The sequence below is a fragment of the Phyllobates terribilis genome, unplaced genomic scaffold (genome assembly GCF_046119375.1).
Source record: "Phyllobates terribilis strain yellow unplaced genomic scaffold, ASM4611937v1 Scaffold_30__1_contigs__length_15301838, whole genome shotgun sequence".
NCBI lineage: Eukaryota > Metazoa > Chordata > Amphibia > Anura > Dendrobatidae > Phyllobates > Phyllobates terribilis.
The window spans coordinates 9627453-9647909 of NW_027362790.1; the positions used below are offsets into that span (position 1 = coordinate 9627453).

At 43.0% G+C, this 20457-nt stretch overlaps 11 non-coding genes and 1 pseudogene across 11 annotated transcripts; all 12 read right to left on the minus strand.

Annotated features, from left to right (window-relative positions):
* Window positions 1–575: 575 nt before the first annotated feature.
* On the minus strand, window positions 576–766 carry LOC141180253 (U2 spliceosomal RNA). Its single transcript, XR_012256016.1, has one exon. It is a non-coding gene; the product is annotated as a U2 spliceosomal RNA (small nuclear RNA).
* Window positions 767–1881: 1115 nt separating this feature from the next.
* Window positions 1882–2078, minus strand: LOC141179814 (U2 spliceosomal RNA). Its single transcript, XR_012255776.1, has one exon. It is a non-coding gene; the product is annotated as a U2 spliceosomal RNA (small nuclear RNA).
* A 6287-nt stretch (window positions 2079–8365) lies between these two features.
* Window positions 8366–8556, minus strand: LOC141180254 (U2 spliceosomal RNA). Its single transcript, XR_012256017.1, has one exon. It is a non-coding gene; the product is annotated as a U2 spliceosomal RNA (small nuclear RNA).
* A 1112-nt stretch (window positions 8557–9668) lies between these two features.
* LOC141180255 (U2 spliceosomal RNA) lies at window positions 9669–9859 on the minus strand. Its single transcript, XR_012256018.1, has one exon. It is a non-coding gene; the product is annotated as a U2 spliceosomal RNA (small nuclear RNA).
* A 1115-nt stretch (window positions 9860–10974) lies between these two features.
* LOC141179872 (U2 spliceosomal RNA) lies at window positions 10975–11161 on the minus strand. The gene has a single exon (XR_012255818.1). It is a non-coding gene; the product is annotated as a U2 spliceosomal RNA (small nuclear RNA).
* A 791-nt stretch (window positions 11162–11952) lies between these two features.
* Window positions 11953–12044, minus strand: LOC141180073 (U2 spliceosomal RNA; annotated as a pseudogene).
* A 1115-nt stretch (window positions 12045–13159) lies between these two features.
* LOC141180256 (U2 spliceosomal RNA) lies at window positions 13160–13350 on the minus strand. The gene has a single exon (XR_012256019.1). It is a non-coding gene; the product is annotated as a U2 spliceosomal RNA (small nuclear RNA).
* A 1115-nt stretch (window positions 13351–14465) lies between these two features.
* On the minus strand, window positions 14466–14656 carry LOC141180258 (U2 spliceosomal RNA). The gene has a single exon (XR_012256021.1). It is a non-coding gene; the product is annotated as a U2 spliceosomal RNA (small nuclear RNA).
* A 1115-nt stretch (window positions 14657–15771) lies between these two features.
* On the minus strand, window positions 15772–15962 carry LOC141180259 (U2 spliceosomal RNA). The gene has a single exon (XR_012256022.1). It is a non-coding gene; the product is annotated as a U2 spliceosomal RNA (small nuclear RNA).
* A 1115-nt stretch (window positions 15963–17077) lies between these two features.
* Window positions 17078–17268, minus strand: LOC141180260 (U2 spliceosomal RNA). Its single transcript, XR_012256023.1, has one exon. It is a non-coding gene; the product is annotated as a U2 spliceosomal RNA (small nuclear RNA).
* A 1115-nt stretch (window positions 17269–18383) lies between these two features.
* Window positions 18384–18574, minus strand: LOC141180261 (U2 spliceosomal RNA). Its single transcript, XR_012256024.1, has one exon. It is a non-coding gene; the product is annotated as a U2 spliceosomal RNA (small nuclear RNA).
* A 1116-nt stretch (window positions 18575–19690) lies between these two features.
* On the minus strand, window positions 19691–19881 carry LOC141180262 (U2 spliceosomal RNA). The gene has a single exon (XR_012256025.1). It is a non-coding gene; the product is annotated as a U2 spliceosomal RNA (small nuclear RNA).
* Window positions 19882–20457: the final 576 nt, after the last annotated feature.

Sequence of the window (20457 nt, forward strand, 5' to 3'; positions counted from 1 at the left end):
CAACCAAACTTTTTGGGTTGGGTTCTCTTTTATAGTCTGCAGGCATTAAATGAAAGAAGTCAGTGTTCCAGCAGAAGGAGACAACGTTTCAGAAAAGGCATTGTAGCAAACCAAAAAAGAAATTTTAAGCGCAGCAGAGTAACCAGCGCACATACCTGTTAGCTCAGGTGAGTTTAAAAGGCTGCTGTTGATAACAAGGGCATTTGCTAAATAGATGGTGTGTGTGCAACAATATACTGAAAGGTCAATTATATTGTGCAGCTTATCTCACCACCTGTAGTTATTTAGGTGAAAGCTCCAAAATGCTTGCCTAATATGTCTGTTTATCCAAAAGGAAGTAAAAAGGGAGAGCTAGAAAGATAGCATTGCATCACATTACATGGCAATGCAATGCACAGTTGCTGAAGTTGAACCAAAATGAGCTTGTAATCTGGCTTCTGCAACTTTGAACATGAAAAATCCAATGAGGAGAAGAAATGCAAAGCCAAAGAGTCCATCCCAAAATCCGACAAACAAGCAAAATGAACAAAAAACATTGAATTCAATTCTTTCTGATTTTAGAAACTGCATTAAAGAAGGGGTGCACCGGTCCTGGAGATACTGCAATACCAGGTCAATGCGTGGAGTGGACAGAGCAAGCTCTTTTTCCATCTCCCTGTTCTAAAAATCCATTTAATATATGGTCCCCAGATAGGGGACGTATCAGATATTAAACTGATAAGAACAGATACTACACTTGATCTTAGCCAAAAGGCCGAGAAGCGATAACCAGAATTGGTTTCAAACTACGGAGCCACCCAAGGATCCTGAAAAGTCCATTTGTGGAGATGAGCTCCTGGACTCCCGTTAAGAAGACATGTTGTCAACCTCTAGATCCCTTACATGCCTGCACTTTTCGGCTTGCTGCTGCTGCAATCCACGCGTTTTAGATCTGCATAACTCCACCTCTTTAAACACAGCACCTTCACCCCCTGCTGTTCCCACCCGCCTCAACACCGTTGGAAGGGAGGAGAACCAATTAAGGCGGGGGGTGGGGTGGAACGAGCAGCTGTCTACCCTTAGCAGGAGGGCTCCTGATTACATACCTCTCCTGCTGCTGCTGCTGCTGGCTGTCCAGCAGCAGACTGAAGGTGGCTGCTGCTGTGCACAGGTATATAAAGGCTCAGAGCCTATTATGACACGCGCAGCCAGCGTTCCATTGCCACATTCCATCTACTGCAGGCAGGATACCTGGCTGGCTGAATGTCGCTGAGAAGCTCACAGAGACCGCCATAAGCAACAGTTTAACAGAATGCCACAGACTAATCAACCAAACTTTTTGGGTTGGGTTCTCTTTTATAGTCTGCAGGCATTAAATGAAAGAAGTCAGTGTTCCAGCAGAAGGAGACAACGTTTCAGAAAAGGCATTGTAGCAAACCAAAAAAGAAATTTTAAGCGCAGCAGAGTAACCAGCGCACATACCTGTTAGCTCAGGTGAGTTTAAAAGGCTGCTGTTGATAACAAGGGCATTTGCTAAATAGATGGTGTGTGTGCAACAATATACTGAAAGGTCAATTATATTGTGCAGCTTATCTCACCACCTGTAGTTATTTAGGTGAAAGCTCCAAAATGCTTGCCTAATATGTCTGTTTATCCAAAAGGAAGTAAAAAGGGAGAGCTAGAAAGATAGCATTGCATCACATTACATGGCAATGCAATGCACAGTTGCTGAAGTTGAACCAAAATGAGCTTGTAATCTGGCTTCTGCAACTTTGAACATGAAAAATCCAATGAGGAGAAGAAAAGCAAAGCCAAAGAGTCCATCCCAAAATCCGACAAACAAGCAAAATGAACAAAAAACATTGAATTCAATTCTTTCTGATTTTAGAAACTGCATTAAAGAAGGGGTGCACCGGTCCTGGAGATACTGCAATACCAGGTCAATGCGTGGAGTGGACAGAGCAAGCTCTTTTTCCATCTCCCTGTTCTAAAAATCCATTTAATATATGGTCCCCAGATAGGGGACGTATCAGATATTAAACTGATAAGAACAGATTTTTTTTTTTTTTTTTTTTTTCACTCAGATTTCGAAATTAAATGATTTATGTCTTTCATATTTCACAGAAATTAAGACTAAATCCAAGAAATCATCACCGTGAAACACAGAAAAGGTAAGTAGAAACATTTATATTAATACGAACTATTAATCCAAAATATTATTCCACTCCTTCTGCCTCCAGATTTTTTCTGCTTCTTCTATACCTACATCTTTCCTATCTTTCCAATAGTAGATAAATAAATAACTAAAGCTAAGTTTAATACAATCATTAACAGATAACATGGTCCTTTTAAACAATAAAATATTTCTACATTTCCATAAAGCCATTTTAACTACAGAAACAATTAGCCAAACCACTTTAAATTCTACATTTCTTATACCAATTCCATAAAATATTAAGTTAAAATCAAAAGACCTAAGACTACTTACAACTCCAACCAATGTACTTATCTTCCTCCAAACCCTTTGTGCAAAGTCGCAATTCCAAAAGATGTGTAAACACGTCTCGTCCTCTATACAACCATGCCTCGGACACTGAGAATTCCTTACCAACCCTCTCCTATGATTAAAATCTTTAGTTGGAAGACACTTCTTTATGATGCTCCATAATAAATCCTTTTGCTCATTTGCAATAAATGGCACATTAACCCGTAGCCAAATTTCTTTTGATAATTGTGATGAGAATTGGTCAACCATACATGTATAACTTCTATTCTCCAAAAACTTTAAAATTTTCCTATGATTTGTTAGTATTTCACATCCCCCACTCATCAAGTTAAACTCTCTCATTATTCTTTCCAAAATTATATAATGTTCTGGAGGTAGCCATCTATGGGGTTTCTTCAGATCCATCACACACCATTTATATTTCCTTATAAAAAAACCGCAGTTATATGTTAAAATAGCTTTCAGATTCGATTCTTCGCCAACCAGAACATTAAAACACAAAGAGAGATATTTACAATATAAAAACCTTCTAATATCTGGGAAGTTCTTCCCTCCGTCTTCTTTCTTCTTATACAACTCCTCCCTTCTAACCCTCTCCATCTTTGTACCCCAGAAAAAATTAAAACACTCCTTAATAATCTTCTTCATTACAGAGTCCGGTGGTATAAAAACAACGGCAACATATAAAATCAAGGGTAAAAGCACTTGTCTTATCACTAATATCTTCCCTTCCATCGACAAGCATCTTAGCTTCCACAGGCTGATCTTTTTTCTTACACGCTCCAAAAGTGATTCCCAATTCTTAATATTCCCACAATTTGATGAAAAGAATACCCCTAAAATTTTTATCTCTGGAACCACTAAAAGCCTACAAGCCCCATCCATCATAAAACCACCAATTGATAAAACCCCTGATTTTTCAAAGTTAACCTTAAAACCAGAAGCACCGCTGAACCATTCCGCTGTCCTTAAAACTCTGTTAAAACTTCTCATACTCCTCACAAATACTGTTACGTCGTCCATATATGCCACAAACTTAAGAGGTACATTATTATTTCCCGGTAGAAACACTCCATCCACCACCTTATCGTTTCTAATAGCACTTAAAAGAGGTTCTATCGCACATATGAATAAAATAGGAGACAAAGGGCAGCCCTGTTTAACGCCACAAGTTATCTTAATACTTCCAGATAAAAACCCGTTAACAGACACTTTACTAAAAGATAAATCATATAAACATTTAATACGATTAATAAACTCTTCCGGGCAACCAATTTTCTTTAAAACTTCAAATAAAAAACAATGTGATACTCTATCATATGCCTTTTCAAAATCTAATGTGATCAATGCTAGTTTTTGTGCCCTATCTTTAAAATCCCATATCACGTCCCTTACCAATAAAAGTGAATCTGTAATTTTTCTCCCAGGAACTGCGCATGATTGCTCCCCTCCAATTACCATAGATATTACCTTTTTTAAACGGTTTGCAAGTATTTTCGCATAAATTTTGTAGTCTGCATTAAGAAGAGTTATAGGTCTCCAATTCTTGATAAGACTCTTTTCCCCCTTTTTAAAAAGTAACACTATCAACCCTTCTGCCCATGACCCTGGAGTACAACATGAACACATTACATGATAAAATAACTCAAAAAAATCTTCTTTTAAAAAACTCCAAAAACACTTATAAAATTCTATAGGCAAACCGTCCATACCCGGGGTTTTAGAATTTGCAAAGGATTTGATTGTTTCCCATAATTCATTAATCGTAAAATCACTAATTAAAACCTCTTTCCCCTCCTCTGAAAAGGCATACTTTAGGTTATTCAAAAAATGATCCCTCAAAACGCCATCACTTTTTTTCTCTGAAAATAAATCGCTATAAAATTCCTCCACCTTCTTAATCTTTCCTTCCAGTACAATTTCACCTTCCACATTTTCCATAAAGTCTTTTTTCCCAACAATTTTTTTAAAGAAGAATTTGGAGCATTTCTCATCTTCTTCCAAAACTCTCACTCTAGCATTAAAAATAATCTCTTTCCCTTTTTCATGTAAAATTTTTTGTATTTGACTTTTAACACACTCAATTTCTTCGTCAAAATTATTTCCATTATTCCTGAAAGTATAAAAACATTGTAACCTAGCATTCAACAACCGATATTGTTCTCTCTTCTCTCTGGCCATTCTTCTACCCACTTTAATAAAAAATACCTTAGTTTCTCTTTTAAAAAAATCCCACCACTCCAGAACATCTTTAAAACTCCTCCTCTTCAATCTCAGTTTTTTATAAAATGTACAAAACTCTAAAACTACTTCCTTGTCCTCTAACAGAGAAGTGTTTAGTTTCCAATGCGTGGATTTCCTGTTTTCTACATTATTACAATCAACAACACATCTTATTAATTTATGATCAGAGAAGCAGCTTAATTCGGATTTAAAAGAGTCACATTTAAAATGGGTAGATATAAAAAAATAGTCAATTCTAGAACTAGCACGATTACTCGACCATGTTAATTCTTCACCTTTGTTTCTCCCACAAGCAACCCATGCATCTTGCAAGTTACTAGCAGAAATAATACCATTTAAAACCGTAACGGAGCTGTCTTTTTTGCTATTCAGATGACAATTAAAATCTCCACTGACAATTATTGGTCCCGACCCAGTTAAAAATATCTGTAAAATTTCAAATAATTCTGTCCTTCTGCTTTTAACAGGATGGGCATAGACACAGAAGCATTTAATTATCAGATTAGATTTTTTGATCTCCACTTTTAGAATTCGACCCGGGTATATCTCCTCATAATCCACTATGTCCCAGTGTTGACTACATAAGAAACCAACTCCATCACTCTTATTTTCATTCCCACCTGAAAAAATAGCTTTTCCACACCAATGTTCTTTAAAAAAATCATAATCAACAGGTTTTCTTAGGTTACATTCCTGTAAAAAAATAAAGTCCAAATTTTTCAATCCTAAAAAATCATATAGAGCAACTCTTTTTTGTTCATTATTTAACCCCTGAACATTCAGGGAAGCAAATTGGATCATCCTGGTCTGTCATTCTTAGGGCATGCCCCATCACCCTCGTCTGAAGTAGAAAAATCTTGAATCTCCTGCTCATCTGAACTGGAGACTACAATGTCCTTTGCTACATCTACTTTTTCTATAGCTTTCACTTTCCCTCCACCTAGTATATTCACCTCTCCAACTTCTTCTACCCTTCTTTTCAGAACTCTATCCGAACAGTCCATCTGGACCTGAGTACACGACTGACCACCGGACTGAGACCCAGAAGGTAACGGCTCCACCAGAGGTAAAGTTTTCTGCATGATTCTCACTTTACTTGCCGGCGGGAATTTCTGTATAATTTTACCCAATTCAAATAACACAGAATGTCTCTTCCCCTCTTCTTCCTTTTTTTGTTCTTTCTTCTGTTCCTTTCCCTTCTGCTCTTCTATCTTCTGCTCTTCTTTCTTCTGATCTTCTTTCTTCTCATCTTCTTTCTTCTTTTCTTCTCTCTTCTGTTCTTCTCTCTTCCTCACTTCCTTTTCAGTCTCCACCCGACTCTTCTCCTCTTTATTCTGTTTATATTCCTCTTCCATTTTCTTGAACCTCTGTGCCTTCTTCTTCTCCTTTTCCACCTTTTCTTTCTCCTTCCTTTCATTCTCCATCCTCAGATCCTCCTCCTCATTCCTTGTTCCTTCCATGTCCTCATCAGCTTTTCCTTGTTGCTGACTTCCAGGCACGGTATCCATCTCTTCATCGCCCTTCTGATTCCTCTTTGCAGGGCAATCTTCCTCCTGATGTCCAGCTCCTGGACATTCTGAACACTTTTTGCAACCATTGTCATTATGGCCATATATTCGACATTTTCTACAATATTCAGGCATCCCCGCAAAAAATAAATACCCACGGCTACGGTTTATAAAAACGACCGGCGGGGGCCTCAGTACACCACCCTCTACATCAGGATCTTTTTTGAAAGCCACCAAATAAGTTCTTTTCCCATTCCATACCCCAAATTGCGTTTTTCCTCTTCCCTTCTCAATCACCTTCTCACAGTAAGTACTAAGAAAACACAGGACCTCCTGATCAGAAATGAAAGGGCTGAACATGTGGACTGTCAAGAGTCTAAATGAAAATTGAAACGAGGGGATTACTTTAACCCCCTCGAACAGCGCATTCTCCTTATTAATTTCATAAAGAGAAAATACCCGTTCACACTGGGAACTTCTCATTAAAGTAACGTCATGGAAGCCCCTTGAAAAGAAACTTTGAAAACAATAATATTCGTCTTTTTCAATTTTCAAAAAGCTGCAAATCTTCTCATAGACAAAAGTTGCATCCTTCTCTTGCCTATGACCAGGAGACACCACAAACCTAATTGTGTCCTTAAGCGGGTATTCCTCATGAAAATAGTCATTGGGATTTCCCCCTTGATCAGTCCTCCTACCTCCAGTATTCCTCCTGGACTCCATATTCTCTTCTTTCTTTCTTTCCACAGATAACACCAGGAAAAAAATGAAGAAAAACACCTCCTAGGATCGCCAAACGTCTCTGGATTCCGACCTCTTCTCCGACCGTCCACCACTACACAAAGAAAAGACCGTCCACCAGCGATAAAAGGGTATTCCCAGCTTTGGTCCACCACTCCCAATAGCAGCAATTGGGTAAACCCAAAAGGCCGAGAGCAGCAACCTCCACACAGGTCACCTTTAGCCCAATGACAGGATCCACTACAGATCGTGCCAAAAGGCCGAGAAGCGATAACCAGAATTGGTTTCAAACTACGGAGCCACCCAAGGATCCTGAAAAGTCCATTTGTGGAGATGAGCTCCTGGACTCCCGTTAAGAAGACATGTTGTCAACCTCTAGATCCCTTACATGCCTGCACTTTTCGGCTTGCTGCTGCTGCAATCCACGCGTTTTAGATCTGCATAACTCCACCTCTTTAAACACAGCACCTTCACCCCCTGCTGTTCCCACCCGCCTCAACACCGTTGGAAGGGAGGAGAACCAATTAAGGCGGGGGGTGGGGTGGAACGAGCAGCTGTCTACCCTTAGCAGGAGGGCTCCTGATTACATACCTCTCCTGCTGCTGCTGCTGCTGGCTGTCCAGCAGCAGACTGAAGGTGGCTGCTGCTGTGCACAGGTATATAAAGGCTCAGAGCCTATTATGACACGCGCAGCCAGCGTTCCATTGCCACATTCCATCTACTGCAGGCAGGATACCTGGCTGGCTGAATGTCGCTGAGAAGCTCACAGAGACCGCCATAAGCAACAGTTTAACAGAATGCCACAGACTAATCAACCAAACTTTTTGGGTTGGGTTCTCTTTTATAGTCTGCAGGCATTAAATGAAAGAAGTCAGTGTTCCAGCAGAAGGAGACAACGTTTCATAAAAGGCATTGTAGCAAACCAAAAAAGAAATTTTAAGCGCAGCAGAGTAACCAGCGCACATACCTGTTAGCTCAGGTGAGTTTAAAAGGCTGCTGTTGATAACAAGGGCATTTGCTAAATAGATGGTGTGTGTGCAACAATATACTGAAAGGTCAATTATATTGTGCAGCTTATCTCACCACCTGTAGTTATTTAGGTGAAAGCTCCAAAATACTTGCCTAATATGTCTGTTTATCCAAAAGGAAGTAAAAAGGGAGAGCTAGAAAGATAGCATTGCATCACATTACATGGCAATGCAATGCACAGTTGCTGAAGTTGAACCAAAATGAGCTTGTAATCTGGCTTCTGCAACTTTGAACATGAAAAATCCAATGAGGAGAAGAAAAGCAAAGCCAAAGAGTCCATCCCAAAATCCGACAAACAAGCAAAATGAACAAAAAACATTGAATTCAATTCTTTCTGATTTTAGAAACTGCATTAAAGAAGGGGTGCACCGGTCCTGGAGATACTGCAATACCAGGTCAATGCGTGGAGTGGACAGAGCAAGCTCTTTTTCCATCTCCCTGTTCTAAAAATCCATTTAATATATGGTCCCCAGATAGGGGACGTATCAGATATTAAACTGATAAGAACAGATACTACACTTGATCTTAGCCAAAAGGCCGAGAAGCGATAACCAGAATTGGTTTCAAACTACGGAGCCACCCAAGGATCCTGAAAAGTCCATTTGTGGAGATGAGCTCCTGGACTCCCGTTAAGAAGACATGTTGTCAACCTCTAGATCCCTTACATGCCTGCACTTTTCGGCTTGCTGCTGCTGCAATCCACGCGTTTTAGATCTGCATAACTCCACCTCTTTAAACACAGCACCTTCACCCCCTGCTGTTCCCACCCGCCTCAACACCGTTGGAAGGGAGGAGAACCAATTAAGGCGGGGGGTGGGGTGGAACGAGCAGCTGTCTACCCTTAGCAGGAGGGCTCCTGATTACATACCTCTCCTGCTGCTGCTGCTGGCTGTCCAGCAGCAGACTGAAGGTGGCTGCTGCTGTGCACAGGTATATAAAGGCTCAGAGCCTATTATGACACGCGCAGCCAGCGTTCCATTGCCACATTCCATCTACTGCAGGCAGGATACCTGGCTGGCTGAATGTCGCTGAGAAGCTCACAGAGACCGCCATAAGCAACAGTTTAACAGAATGCCACAGACTAATCAACCAAACTTTTTGGGTTGGGTTCTCTTTTATAGTCTGCAGGCATTAAATGAAAGAAGTCAGTGTTCCAGCAGAAGGAGACAACGTTTCAGAAAAGGCATTGTAGCAAACCAAAAAAGAAATTTTAAGCGCAGCAGAGTAACCAGCGCACATACCTGTTAGCTCAGGTGAGTTTAAAAGGCTGCTGTTGATAACAAGGGCATTTGCTAAATAGATGGTGTGTGTGCAACAATATACTGAAAGGTCAATTATATTGTGCAGCTTATCTCACCACCTGTAGTTATTTAGGTGAAAGCTCCAAAATGCTTGCCTAATATGTCTGTTTATCCAAAAGGAAGTAAAAAGGGAGAGCTAGAAAGATAGCATTGCATCACATTACATGGCAATGCAATGCACAGTTGCTGAAGTTGAACCAAAATGAGCTTGTAATCTGGCTTCTGCAACTTTGAACATGAAAAATCCAATGAGGAGAAGAAAAGCAAAGCCAAAGAGTCCATCCCAAAATCCGACAAACAAGCAAAATGAACAAAAAACATTGAATTCAATTCTTTCTGATTTTAGAAACTGCATTAAAGAAGGGGTGCACCGGTCCTGGAGATACTGCAATACCAGGTCAATGCGTGGAGTGGACAGAGCAAGCTCTTTTTCCATCTCCCTGTTCTAAAAATCCATTTAATATATGGTCCCCAGATAGGGGACGTATCAGATATTAAACTGATAAGAACAGATACTACACTTGATCTTAGCCAAAAGGCCGAGAAGCGATAACCAGAATTGGTTTCAAACTACGGAGCCACCCAAGGATCCTGAAAAGTCCATTTGTGGAGATGAGCTCCTGGACTCCCGTTAAGAAGACATGTTGTCAACCTCTAGATCCCTTACATGCCTGCACTTTTCGGCTTGCTGCTGCTGCAATCCACGCGTTTTAGATCTGCATAACTCCACCTCTTTAAACACAGCACCTTCACCCCCTGCTGTTCCCACCCGCCTCAACACCGTTGGAAGGGAGGAGAACCAATTAAGGCGGGGGGTGGGGTGGAACGAGCAGCTGTCTACCCTTAGCAGGAGGGCTCCTGATTACATACCTCTCCTGCTGCTGCTGCTGCTGGCTGTCCAGCAGCAGACTGAAGGTGGCTGCTGCTGTGCACAGGTATATAAAGGCTCAGAGCCTATTATGACACGCGCAGCCAGCGTTCCATTGCCACATTCCATCTACTGCAGGCAGGATACCTGGCTGGCTGAATGTCGCTGAGAAGCTCACAGAGACCGCCATAAGCAACAGTTTAACAGAATGCCACAGACTAATCAACCAAACTTTTTGGGTTGGGTTCTCTTTTATAGTCTGCAGGCATTAAATGAAAGAAGTCAGTGTTCCAGCAGAAGGAGACAACGTTTCAGAAAAGGCATTGTAGCAAACCAAAAAAGAAATTTTAAGCGCAGCAGAGTAACCAGCGCACATACCTGTTAGCTCAGGTGAGTTTAAAAGGCTGCTGTTGATAACAAGGGCATTTGCTAAATAGATGGTGTGTGTGCAACAATATACTGAAAGGTCAATTATATTGTGCAGCTTATCTCACCACCTGTAGTTATTTAGGTGAAAGCTCCAAAATGCTTGCCTAATATGTCTGTTTATCCAAAAGGAAGTAAAAAGGGAGAGCTAGAAAGATAGCATTGCATCACATTACATGGCAATGCAATGCACAGTTGCTGAAGTTGAACCAAAATGAGCTTGTAATCTGGCTTCTGCAACTTTGAACATGAAAAATCCAATGAGGAGAAGAAAAGCAAAGCCAAAGAGTCCATCCCAAAATCCGACAAACAAGCAAAATGAACAAAAAACATTGAATTCAATTCTTTCTGATTTTAGAAACTGCATTAAAGAAGGGGTGCACCGGTCCTGGAGATACTGCAATACCAGGTCAATGCGTGGAGTGGACAGAGCAAGCTCTTTTTCCATCTCCCTGTTCTAAAAATACATTTAATATATGGTCCCCAGATAGGGGACGTATCAGATATTAAACTGATAAGAACAGATTTTTTTTTTTTTTTATCGAAAGCCCGAATTCGTGTACAAAACCCGAGTGCGCTTAAAAAAGTGCCACAAGTGCCACAAAAAAAGTGCACTAGGATGCTGGTCTTCTTGAAACCCTCTCCAAAAGGAGAAGGGTCCCCCAAACCATTCCCCGTCCCTCCGAGCCAAAAGGCCACAGCGAGGAACAGGGACAAAAAGCCACCTCCAGCCGAAGCCAGAGGCGACCCAATCTTACCCCCAGCACCTGCCCGAGTTATCACCCGAGCAAGGCACTGCGAGCCAAAGACTGTGCTCCCCTCCCGGAAGAGGGGAGCCAACAACGCTCTCCTCCCGAAAGAGGAGAGCCAGGGGGGTTCAGGAGGGAGCGGAACCTGATGGCCACACACTCCCCCCCTAGACCTGCCAAGAGAGGAACCCGTAAGGGAACCGCATCCCGACAAAATCCTAGTAGGACGTGACACACGTGAATAAGTGGACACAAAGTGACAAAGAAATTAAATAAATAGTGAAGGTTTCACAGTATAATACTGCCCGGACCTTCGACCGGGAATTGAAAAATTCCCCATCCTAAGGCCAGAAGGCCCGGAATAAGGGTGTGTGCGAAGAAAGAAAATTTGAAGTGCTTGTGCAAATGTGCCATAAACTCAAGTGGGGTTCCCAATCCCAGTGAGTTAAGGCACCCCAGGGTCACCACTCCTGGGGCACTTCACACTTCGGGCTTTCGATCTTCCCCGGCCCAATGGCGTCGATCCTGGGGGGCCATGCTTTCCACCAGATGACTATATTAGCCACCTGGCGTACTAACAAGCGCCTAAACCCCAGTGTGCATAATGTATCAATCTACTAGGGCGGCCAACATCCAAAACCGCCTTTTCGAAAGATACTACACTTGATCTTAGCCAAAAGGCCGAGAAGCGATAACCAGAATTGGTTTCAAACTACGGAGCCACCCAAGGATCCTGAAAAGTCCATTTGTGGAGATGAGCTCCTGGACTCCCGTTAAGAAGACATGTTGTCAACCTCTAGATCCCTTACATGCCTGCACTTTTCGGCTTGCTGCTGCTGCAATCCACGCGTTTTAGATCTGCATAACTCCACCTCTTTAAACACAGCACCTTCACCCCCTGCTGTTCCCACCCGCCTCAACACCGTTGGAAGGGAGGAGAACCAATTAAGGCGGCGGGTGGGGTGGAACGAGCAGCTGTCTACCCTTAGCAGGAGGGCTCCTGATTACATACCTCTCCTGCTGCTGCTGCTGCTGGCTGTCCAGCAGCAGACTGAAGGTGGCTGCTGCTGTGCACAGGTATATAAAGGCTCAGAGCCTATTATGACACGCGCAGCCAGCGTTCCATTGCCACATTCCATCTACTGCAGGCAGGATACCTGGCTGGCTGAATGTCGCTGAGAAGCTCACAGAGACCGCCATAAGCAACAGTTTAACAGAATGCCACAGACTAATCAACCAAACTTTTTGGGTTGGGTTCTCTTTTATAGTCTGCAGGCATTAAATGAAAGAAGTCAGTGTTCCAGCAGAAGGAGACAACGTTTCAGAAAAGGCATTGTAGCAAACCAAAAAAGAAATTTTAAGCGCAGCAGAGTAACCAGCGCGCATACCTGTTAGCTCAGGTGAGTTTAAAAGGCTGCTGTTGATAACAAGGGCATTTGCTAAATAGATGGTGTGTGTGCAACAATATACTGAAAGGTCAATTATATTGTGCAGCTTATCTCACCACCTGTAGTTATTTAGGTGAAAGCTCCAAAATGCTTGCCTAATATGTCTGTTTATCCAAAAGGAAGTAAAAAGGGAGAGCTAGAAAGATAGCATTGCATCACATTACATGGCAATGCAATGCACAGTTGCTGAAGTTGAACCAAAATGAGCTTGTAATCTGGCTTCTGCAACTTTGAACATGAAAAATCCAATGAGGAGAAGAAAAGCAAAGCCAAAGAGTCCATCCCAAAATCCGACAAACAAGCAAAATGAACAAAAAACATTGAATTCAATTCTTTCTGATTTTAGAAACTGCATTAAAGAAGGGGTGCACCGGTCCTGGAGATACTGCAATACCAGGTCAATGCGTGGAGTGGACAGAGCAAGCTCTTTTTCCATCTCCCTGTTCTAAAAATCCATTTAATATATGGTCCCCAGATAGGGGACGTATCAGATATTAAACTGATAAGAACAGATACTACACTTGATCTTAGCCAAAAGGCCGAGAAGCGATAACCAGAATTGGTTTCAAACTACGGAGCCACCCAAGGATCCTGAAAAGTCCATTTGTGGAGATGAGCTCCTGGACTCCCGTTAAGAAGACATGTTGTCAACCTCTAGATCCCTTACATGCCTGCACTTTTCGGCTTGCTGCTGCTGCAATCCACGCGTTTTAGATCTGCATAACTCCACCTCTTTAAACACAGCACCTTCACCCCCTGCTGTTCCCACCCGCCTCAACACCGTTGGAAGGGAGGAGAACCAATTAAGGCGGGGGGTGGGGTGGAACGAGCAGCTGTCTACCCTTAGCAGGAGGGCTCCTGATTACATACCTCTCCTGCTGCTGCTGCTGCTGGCTGTCCAGCAGCAGACTGAAGGTGGCTGCTGCTGTGCACAGGTATATAAAGGCTCAGAGCCTATTATGACACGCGCAGCCAGCGTTCCATTGCCACATTCCATCTACTGCAGGCAGGATACCTGGCTGGCTGAATGTCGCTGAGAAGCTCACAGAGACCGCCATAAGCAACAGTTTAACAGAATGCCACAGACTAATCAACCAAACTTTTTGGGTTGGGTTCTCTTTTATAGTCTGCAGGCATTAAATGAAAGAAGTCAGTGTTCCAGCAGAAGGAGACAACGTTTCAGAAAAGGCATTGTAGCAAACCAAAAAAGAAATTTTAAGCGCAGCAGAGTAACCAGCGCACATACCTGTTAGCTCAGGTGAGTTTAAAAGGCTGCTGTTGATAACAAGGGCATTTGCTAAATAGATGGTGTGTGTGCAACAATATACTGAAAGGTCAATTATATTGTGCAGCTTATCTCACCACCTGTAGTTATTTAGGTGAAAGCTCCAAAATGCTTGCCTAATATGTCTGTTTATCCAAAAGGAAGTAAAAAGGGAGAGCTAGAAAGATAGCATTGCATCACATTACATGGCAATGCAATGCACAGTTGCTGAAGTTGAACCAAAATGAGCTTGTAATCTGGCTTCTGCAACTTTGAACATGAAAAATCCAATGAGGAGAAGAAAAGCAAAGCCAAAGAGTCCATCCCAAAATCCGACAAACAAGCAAAATGAACAAAAAACATTGAATTCAATTCTTTCTGATTTTAGAAACTGCATTAAAGAAGGGGTGCACCGGTCCTGGAGATACTGCAATACCAGGTCAATGCGTGGAGTGGACAGAGCAAGCTCTTTTTCCATCTCCCTGTTCTAAAAATCCATTTAATATATGGTCCCCAGATAGGGGACGTATCAGATATTAAACTGATAAGAACAGATACTACACTTGATCTTAGCCAAAAGGCCGAGAAGCGATAACCAGAATTGGTTTCAAACTACGGAGCCACCCAAGGATCCTGAAAAGTCCATTTGTGGAGATGAGCTCCTGGACTCCCGTTAAGAAGACATGTTGTCAACCTCTAGATCCCTTACATGCCTGCACTTTTCGGCTTGCTGCTGCTGCAATCCACGCGTTTTAGATCTGCATAACTCCACCTCTTTAAACACAGCACCTTCACCCCCTGCTGTTCCCACCCGCCTCAACACCGTTGGAAGGGAGGAGAACCAATTAAGGCGGGGGGTGGGGTGGAACGAGCAGCTGTCTACCCTTAGCAGGAGGGCTCCTGATTACATACCTCTCCTGCTGCTGCTGCTGCTGGCTGTCCAGCAGCAGACTGAAGGTGGCTGCTGCTGTGCACAGGTATATAAAGGCTCAGAGCCTATTATGACACGCGCAGCCAGCGTTCCATTGCCACATTCCATCTACTGCAGGCAGGATACCTGGCTGGCTGAATGTCGCTGAGAAGCTCACAGAGACCGCCATAAGCAACAGTTTAACAGAATGCCACAGACTAATCAACCAAACTTTTTGGGTTGGGTTCTCTTTTATAGTCTGCGGGCATTAAATGAAAGAAGTCAGTGTTCCAGCAGAAGGAGACAACGTTTCAGAAAAGGCATTGTAGCAAACCAAAAAAGAAATTTTAAGCGCAGCAGAGTAACCAGCGCACATACCTGTTAGCTCAGGTGAGTTTAAAAGGCTGCTGTTGATAACAAGGGCATTTGCTAAATAGATGGTGTGTGTGCAACAATATACTGAAAGGTCAATTATATTGTGCAGCTTATCTCACCACCTGTAGTTATTTAGGTGAAAGCTCCAAAATACTTGCCTAATATGTCTGTTTATCCAAAAGGAAGTAAAAAGGGAGAGCTAGAAAGATAGCATTGCATCACATTACATGGCAATGCAATGCACAGTTGCTGAAGTTGAACCAAAATGAGCTTGTAATCTGGCTTCTGCAACTTTGAACATGAAAAATCCAATGAGGAGAAGAAAAGCAAAGCCAAAGAGTCCATCCCAAAATCCGACAAACAAGCAAAATGAACAAAAAACATTGAATTCAATTCTTTCTGATTTTAGAAACTGCATTAAAGAAGGGGTGCACCGGTCCTGGAGATACTGCAATACCAGGTCAATGCGTGGAGTGGACAGAGCAAGCTCTTTTTCCATCTCCCTGTTCTAAAAATCCATTTAATATATGGTCCCCAGATAGGGGACGTATCAGATATTAAACTGATAAGAACAGATACTACACTTGATCTTAGCCAAAAGGCCGAGAAGCGATAACCAGAATTGGTTTCAAACTACGGAGCCACCCAAGGATCCTGAAAAGTCCATTTGTGGAGATGAGCTCCTGGACTCCCGTTAAGAAGACATGTTGTCAACCTCTAGATCCCTTACATGCCTGCACTTTTCGGCTTGCTGCTGCTGCAATCCACGCGTTTTAGATCTGCATAACTCCACCTCTTTAAACACAGCACCTTCACCCCCTGCTGTTCCCACCCGCCTCAACACCGTTGGAAGGGAGGAGAACCAATTAAGGCGGGGGGTGGGGTGGAACGAGCAGCTGTCTACCCTTAGCAGGAGGGCTCCTGATTACATACCTCTCCTGCTGCTGCTGCTGCTGGCTGTCCAGCAGCAGACTGAAGGTGGCTGCTGCTGTGCACAGGTATATAAAGGCTCAGAGCCTATTATGACACGTGCAGCCAGCGTTCCATTGCCACATTCCATCTACTGCAGGCAGGATACCTGGCTGGCTGAATGTCGCTGAGAAGCTCACAGAGACCGCCATAAGCAACAGTTTAACAGAATGCCACAGACTAATCAACCAAACTTTTTGGGTTGGGTTCTCTTTTATAGTCTGCAGGCATTAAATGAAAGAAGTCAGTGTTCCAGCAGAAGGAGACAACGTTTCAGAAAAGGCATTGTAGCAAACCAAAAAAGAAATTTTAAGCGCAGCAGAGTAACCAGCGCACATACCTGTTAGCTCAGGTGAGTTTAAAAGGCTGCTGTTGATAACAAGGGCATTTGCTAAATAGATGGTGTGTGTGCAACAATATACTGAAAGGTCAATTATATTGTGCAGCTTATCTCACCACCTGTAGTTATTTAGGTGAAAGCTCCAAAATGCTTGCCTAATATGTCTGTTTATCCAAAAGGAAGTAAAAAGGGAGAGCTAGAAAGATAGCATTGCATCACATTACATGGCAATGCAATGCACAGTTGCTGAAGTTGAACCAAAATGAGCTTGTAATCTGGCTTCTGCAACTTTGAACATGAAAAATCCAATGAGGAGAAGAAAAGCAAAGCCAAAGAGTCCATCCCAAAATCCGACAAACAAGCAAAATGAACAAAAAACATTGAATTCAATTCTTTCTGATTTTAGAAACTGCATTAAAGAAGGGGTGCACCGGTCCTGGAGATACTGCAATACCAGGTCAATGCGTGGAGTGGACAGAGCAAGCTCTTTTTCCATCTCCCTGTTCTAAAAATCCATTTAATATATGGTCCCCAGATAGGGGACGTATCAGATATTAAACTGATAAGAACAGATACTACACTTGATCTTAGCCAAAAGGCCGAGAAGCGATAACCAGAATTGGTTTCAAACTACGGAGCCACCCAAGGATCCTGAAAAGTCCATTTGTGGAGATGAGCTCCTGGACTCCCGTTAAGAAGACATGTTGTCAACCTCTAGATCCCTTACATGCCTGCACTTTTCGGCTTGCTGCTGCTGCAATCCACGCGTTTTAGATCTGCATAACTCCACCTCTTTAAACACAGCACCTTCACCCCCTGCTGTTCCCACCCGCCTCAACACCATTGGAAGGGAGGAGAACCAATTAAGGCGGGGGGTGGGGTGGAACGAGCAGCTGTCTACCCTTAGCAGGAGGGCTCCTGATTACATACCTCTCCTGCTGCTGCTGCTGCTGGCTGTCCAGCAGCAGACTGAAGGTGGCTGCTGCTGTGCACAGGTATATAAAGGCTCAGAGCCTATTATGACACGCGCAGCCAGCGTTCCATTGCCACATTCCATCTACTGCAGGCAGGATACCTGGCTGGCTGAATGTCGCTGAGAAGCTCACAGAGACCGCCATAAGCAACAGTTTAACAGAATGCCACAGACTAATCAACCAAACTTTTTGGGTTGGGTTCTCTTTTATAGTCTGCAGGCATTAAATTAAAGAAGTCAGTGTTCCAGCAGAAGGAGACAACGTTTCAGAAAAGGCATTGTAGCAAACCAAAAAAGAAATTTTAAGCGCAGCAGAGTAACCAGCGCACATACCTGTTAGCTCAGGTGAGTTTAAAAGGCTGCTGTTGATAACAAGGGCATTTGCTAAATAGATGGTGTGTGTGCAACAATATACTGAAAGGTCAATTATATTGTGCAGCTTATCTCACCACCTGTAGTTATTTAGGTGAAAGCTCCAAAATGCTTGCCTAATATGTCTGTTTATCCAAAAGGAAGTAAAAAGGGAGAGCTAGAAAGATAGCATTGCATCACATTACATGGCAATGCAATGCACAGTTGCTGAAGTTGAACCAAAATGAGCTTGTAATCTGGCTTCTGCAATTTTGAACATGAAAAATCCAATGAGGAGAAGAAAAGCAAAGCCAAAGAGTCCATCCCAAAATCCGACAAACAAGCAAAATGAACAAAAAACATTGAATTCAATTCTTTCTGATTTTAGAAACTGCATTAAAGAAGGGGTGCACCGGTCCTGGAGATACTGCAATACCAGGTCAATGCGTGGAGTGGACAGAGCAAGCTCTTTTTCCATCTCCCTGTTCTAAAAATCCATTTAATATATGGTCCCCAGATAGGGGACGTATCAGATATTAAACTGATAAGAACAGATACTACACTTGATCTTAGCCAAAAGGCCGAGAAGCGATAACCAGAATTGGTTTCAAACTACGGAGCCACCCAAGGATCCTGAAAAGTCCATTTGTGGAGATGAGCTCCTGGACTCCCGTTAAGAAGACATGTTGTCAACCTCTAGATCCCTTACATGCCTGCACTTTTCGGCTTGCTGCTGCTGCAATCCACGCGTTTTAGATCTGCATAACTCCACCTCTTTAAACACAGCACCTTCACCCCCTGCTGTTCCCACCCGCCTCAACACCGTTGGAAGGGAGGAGAACCAATTAAGGCGGGGGGTGGGGTGGAACGAGCAGCTCTCTACCCTTAGCAGGAGGGCTCCTGATTACATACCTCTCCTGCTGCTGCTGCTGCTGGCTGTCCAGCAGCAGACTGAAGGTGGCTGCTGCTGTGCACAGGTATATAAAGGCTCAGAGCCTATTATGACACGCGCAGCCAGCGTTCCATTGCCACATTCCATCTACTGCAGGCAGGATACCTGGCTGGCTGAATGTCGCTGAGAAGCTCACAGAGACCGCCATAAGCAACAGTTTAACAGAATGCCACAGACTAATCAACCAAACTTTTTGGGTTGGGTTCTCTTTTATAGTCTGCAGGCATTAAATGAAAGAAGTCAGTGTTCCAGCAGAAGGAGACAACATTTCAGAAAAGGCATTGTAGCAAACCAAAAAAGAAATTTTAAGCGCAGCAGAGTAACCAGCGCACATACCTGTTAGCTCAGGTGAGTTTAAAAGGCTGCTGTTGATAACAAGGGCATTTGCTAAATAGATGGTGTGTGTGCAACAATATACTGAAAGGTCAATTATATTGTGCAGCTTATCTCACCACCTGTAGTTATTTAGGTGAAAGCTCCAAAAATGCTTGCCTAATATGTCTGTTTATCCAAAAGGAAGTAAAAAGGGAGAGCTAGAAAGATAGCATTGCATCACATTACATGGCAATGCAATGCACAGTTGCTGAAGTTGAACCAAAATGAGCTTGTAATCTGGCTTCTGCAACTTTGAACATGAAAAATCCAATGAGGAGAAGAAAAGCAAAGCCAAAGAGTCCATCCCAAAATCCGACAAACAAGCAAAATGAACAAAAAACATTGAATTCAATTCTTTCTGATTTTAGAAACTGCATTAAAGAAGGGGTGCACCGGTCCTGGAGATACTGCAATACCAGGTCAATGCGTGGAGTGGACAGAGCAAGCTCTTTTTCCATCTCCCTGTTCTAAAAATCCATTTAATATATGGTCCCCAGATAGGGGACGTATCAGATATTAAACTGATAAGAACAGATACTACACTTGATCTTAGCCAAAAGGCCGAGAAGCGATAACCAGAATTGGTTTCAAACTACGGAGCCACCCAAGGATCCTGAAAAGTCCATTTGTGGAGATGAGCTCCTGGACTCCCGTTAAGAAGACATGTTGTCAACCTCTAGATCCCTTACATGCCTGCACTTTTCGGCTTGCTGCTGCTGCAATCCACGCGTTTTAGATCTGCATAACTCCACCTCTTTAAACACAGCACCTTCACCCCCTGCTGTTCCCACCCGCCTCAACACCGTTGGAAGGGAGGAGAACCAATTAAGGCGGGGGGTGGGGTGGAACGAGCAGCTGTCTACCCTTAGCAGGAGGGCTCCTGATTACATACCTCTCCTGCTGCTGCTGCTGCTGGCTGTCCAGCAGCAGACTGAAGGTGGCTGCTGCTGTGCACAGGTATATAAAGGCTCAGAGCCTATTATGACACGCGCAGCCAGCGTTCCATTGCCACATTCCATCTACTGCAGGCAGGATACCTGGCTGGCTGAATGTCGCTGAGAAGCTCACAGAGACCGCCATAAGCAACAGTTTAACAGAATGCCACAGACTAATCAACCAAACTTTTTGGGTTGGGTTCTCTTTTATAGT